Here is a 4,821-nt window from a genome sequence, read left to right as displayed (position 1 = left end):
TTGCTTTGTCATACATCTCGGAGCTCCTGAAAGGGCCCATTCTACTAAACACACATACAAATAAAACTCCCTTCAGCCTCATAAAATTCCCAAAAGAAGCCTAATAAACTCCCAGAGCTCCCTGTAAAAGCTCTGAAAAGGAGCTAAAAAGTACTTCCAACACATTTGTTTAAAACTCCCTAACTAAAACAAAGCTCCCTAAAGGTGTCAAGAGGAACCCCCAGACATTCTCCTATATATTCCCATAAAAAGCAAAAAAATGAATTCCCAAAGCTATCCATAAGAGCTCCCTTAAGCAAAGCTCCCAAAATATGGGAACAACTGCTCCCATATTTACACCTAAGCACTCCCATAAGAAGTAAAAATAATTTCTCAAAGGCATCCTTAAAAACTCCCCCAAGAAGCCACGCCGCTCGGGAAATATATTCGTAATAGCTCCCATCACTTCTCCTATAAATTCCGAAAAGAAGCAAAATAAAATACCCCAGCCGACCTATAAAGGCTCCCAGGGTACCTCATAAAACCTCCCACAGTCCCGGTGTTCAAAGCAATAATAAAAAACTCCTAACTTTCCTCATAAAGACGCCAGCAGTGATATCGTTTAAAGGAGCTATACAAAACTTCCAAGGTACCCCAAAAAAGTCCCAACAACAAGGGTGTGAACAAACACTCCATTCTGGTGGAGTTTCGTGTGCTCCCATTAGGGTGTGAGTTATGCAACGAGCCTAAAACTCCCTAAAAGGGTAAAACCTGTTAACAGTGTAGAAAGATAAAACTCGAAAGAGGAGGCACGCCCTTGACGCGCCCGAGAAAGGCGTGGCAAGCGGCTCACGGCAAGTGTACAGATAGGCAGCGGGACAGTGACGGTATTGCTAAATTGCGATAATACGTTGATAACAATACGCGGCGCTCGCGCGTTTTGTTGCGCAGTCTTCTGTGCTTGAAGCGAGGAAGCACTGTGCAGCGCAGAGTGCGCTCATGTTGTCATACGCGACTTTATCTCGACATTTCTTTTTGCCTGCTGTTATTGCACGTTCCTTGCTATCTCCGTTCACTGAGTGCCATCGAGCAAACTCGGGTAAAACTCGGGCGAACGAGAAACTCGGCGCATCCTGCATAGCACCCCAGGTATGCAATCACTCGAGCGCTCTCCACCAGCACTGCTACTGACGTTGCCAATTTTTTGCTCCACGATGTTATTCTACACCATGGCGAGCCTAGCCAATTGCTCACACATTGAGGCCGCGCATTTTTATCCCGAGTAATCGCCGATTTTTTTGCGCTCCTCCTCAACGCAGCACAAGTTGACCACTGCCTACCATCCCCAAACAAATCGCCTCACCGAGCGACTAAATCGCACCCTCACGGACATGCTCTCAATGTATGTTTCATCTGAGCACCGTGACTGGGACTTGGCGCTACCTTACATGACCTTCGCCTATAATTCATCGCGTCACGATACCGCCGGTTACTCACCCTTTTTATGCTCTTTGGCCGTGAACCGACGTTGCCAATGGACACCCTTCTTCCGGCTACTGCCGCGCCGCCTAGCGAATATGCACGTGATGCCATCGATCGTGCCGATCACGCGCGTCAGATCGCCCGCTCTAAGCTGTTGGCCTCGCAAGCGTCCCAGAAGCGCCTCTGTAACAGCCGGAATCACGACGTTCGCTTCTCACCCGGTACCTTAGTTCTCCTGTGGTGTCCATTCCGTCGTGTTGGCTTGTCTGAGAAGTTGTTATCTAGATACACGGGTCCTTACCGATTCGTCCGCCAGATCACGGACGTCACCTACGAGATTGTTCCCGTCTCTCCGACTTTACCACCTGCGATCCCTCCCAGTGATATAGTTCACGTCCGCAGACTGAAAGCCTACCGCCCTCCTGCTAACGACAATGTGTGAAGTGCGCCGAGACGGCGCTTCCACCGCCGGGGGTAATGGTACGAGAGAGACATTCAGCGTGAGGCAGACGACGAAGAACACGGTTCTCTCTGGTGCTGGTGGCTGTCCACCATCTTGGCTACTGTGTCTCTCCCATACTGTAAATACAGTGTAAATAGTCCTGCCTTGTGTTGTTTTACGTAACAATATTTTGGTGGAAGGTGTGGGGTACTCCAAGAAGCACGACGTATTTACGCAGTGGGCACTCCTTGGCTGCATTCACAATGCCAGCTCAAGGAGAGAATGCCGGTGCCGAAAGGCCTTGTGTGCCGAGCTCAGACGTACACTGAGTCCTATGTGACGTGTACTCAGGACGCGCTCGCTCTTTCTCGCAAGATTGACGAGAACATGCCGGAAGCCGAAAAGGTCGCGCACATCCTCACAGAAATCGCGGATGACGCGTTTACGCTCCTCGTTTTCAAGAACTCATCGACAGTGCAGGACATCATTGCTGAATGCCGCCAATTCGAAGAAGCCAAAACCATCGCATTGCTCATAACTTTTCTCGCCTTCCTAATAAGACTGCAACATCTGCCTGCGAGGATCTCCGTTTCCTAGCTGCGCCGCCTGCATCCGGCAGCATTGTGCGCATCGTCCGCCGGGAGATTGAAGCTGCATCTCCTGTTCCTACCCAAGTTCGTGGCCCTGACGACTCCCACGCCACAATATCCTTAATGCAGACCGTTGTACGGCAAGAGTTGGCCAATCTTGGACTCCATTCACGGAACCCCGCCCACAGACCCGACTACTGCTCACCCGGCGTACTTGATCTACCACGAAGTTCGAACGCTCGTCCTCGTTATCGGAACCCGGAGGAATGGCGCACTTCTGATGATACGCCTATATGCTTCTGCTGTGGACGCGTTGGACATATTTCTCGGCATTGTCGCAGCTCTTGGAACACGCAGCCGTGGCAGAGCTATCGCAATACCCGATGCCCGCCAGGCAGTCCCAGCCCGCCGCCACGCATTGAAGAAGACACCGCTCCAACATCTCTGCCCGCACGACATAACCGTTCCCCTTCGCCACGCCCACATCTTTTCCGCTCGCCTCTGCCTAGTCGTTCTGTGTCCCCTAACTCCCGCCGCTCCTCGCAAAACTAACGGGCGCAGCTACGAGAGGTGAGCCTGCCATGACGACCTGACCCGAAATTCATCTGTTTACACTGCCTGTGCTACCTCGATGACGTTATTGTCTTTTCACCAACTTTTGCCACGCACCTCGAGCGTCTTTCAGCAATTCTTTCTATTTTCCGCAAGGCTGGGCTTCAGCTCAATTCATGAAAATGCCACTGCTGTCCTTGGTGTGATTGTTTGTTGGCTTCTTATGATATGGATAATAATAACCGGACTCTTCGGTTCCCTTTCTTCTCGTTCATAACGAGGGCTCGAATCCGTCAACATTTATGCCTTAAGTCAGGTAGCATATGTGGGTTAATTGACCAGTTGACACCACCCAAAAAAATCACATGCTCGTGACGCGTGCGGCAGAAACGATGTTCTACATCCGCCGCCTAGGTTTGTGAGTGGTGGCGCTGGCTAACACTCCAAGGGTTAGTTCTAGTTGTAAAACATAAATACCCCAGAGAGTGGATGGGAAAACGGCTCCGCGGTAGCTCAATGGTAAGAGCATCGCACGCGTAATGCGTGGACGTGGGATCGTTCCCCACCTGCGGACAGTCGTTTTTTCATCCATGTTCATTTCCATAAATTTATAATTGCTTCAATGCAATTATTAAGTGCAAGTAATTTCACCTATGCTGTCCTTGGTGTCATTGGTTGTCGGCTTCTCATGATATGATTATATATATATATATATATATATATATATATATATATATATATATAGCTGTTCAACCTCGACGGTTTATTAGGCAGGCCGTGCGCTGAAGAGCATGCATGACGCTGGCCATGATGATGAATATATGCAGATGAAGAAGATGAAAGGGTAATATAATGCTCACAAATTACCCCCGCGCATGGAAGCGGCCAACCTGGCCGCGCGCTATGGCGGCGAATGCCGTATGACAGGCTTTAAATGTAAAACATGCACAATCCATGTGGTACTGCAGCAGCTGTCCAAAGACGTAACAACGGTGTGACACGATAGTTCACTGGCGAAGTCTGTTCCTGAACAGTGTAGGGCCCGAAAAAACGCGACTGAAGTTTCTCTCATAAGCCAGGAACGCGAACTGGAGTCCACAGCAACACTTAGTCTCCAGGCTGGAAGGAAACGACACGGTGGGATGCATCATAGCGAGTTTTGCGGTCTTGTTGACTGGCGTCGGTGTTGAGGCGGGCGTGTTGGTGACACTGGGCAATGCGCAAAACAAATTGCTCACACATTGATGTGGACGATGGCACGGGGACGCCAAAGAAAGATGCGTCGAGGATAGTGATGGGTTGACGACCATACAAAAGGAAAAAGGGCGAGTACCCTTTGTGCGTTTGACGGCCGGGTTGTAAGCGAAGGTGACGAATGGCAGAATAAAATCCGAATTGGTGTGGTCAGGGTTGCTGTACATTGAAATTATGTCGGACAGCGTGCGATAAAAGCGCTCTGTGAGGCCATTAGTTTCAGGGTGGTAGCTGGAAGTCGTTTTATGGATGGTATTAGGCGCACGGAGAACATCGTCGAGAAGTTTAGACAGAAAGCTCCTGCCGCGGTCACTCAAAAGGATACATGAGGCTCCAAGTCGTAAAAAGATGGCTTCCACGAAAAAGGATGCACCCTCTGCGGCGGAACGGGAAGGTAGTGCGGATGTTTCAGCGTACCGTGTCAAGTAGTCTACAGCTGTGACAATCCGTCGTTTACCGGCAGCCGATAATTAAAGGTAGTGGTCCATACAGTTCGATACCAACGACTGCGAAATGAGCTTC

The sequence above is a fragment of the Dermacentor silvarum genome, chromosome 9 (genome assembly GCF_013339745.2).
Source record: "Dermacentor silvarum isolate Dsil-2018 chromosome 9, BIME_Dsil_1.4, whole genome shotgun sequence".
NCBI lineage: Eukaryota > Metazoa > Arthropoda > Arachnida > Ixodida > Ixodidae > Dermacentor > Dermacentor silvarum.
The sequence above is the reverse complement of the archived record's forward strand: the minus strand, read 5'-3'. Positions refer to the sequence as shown.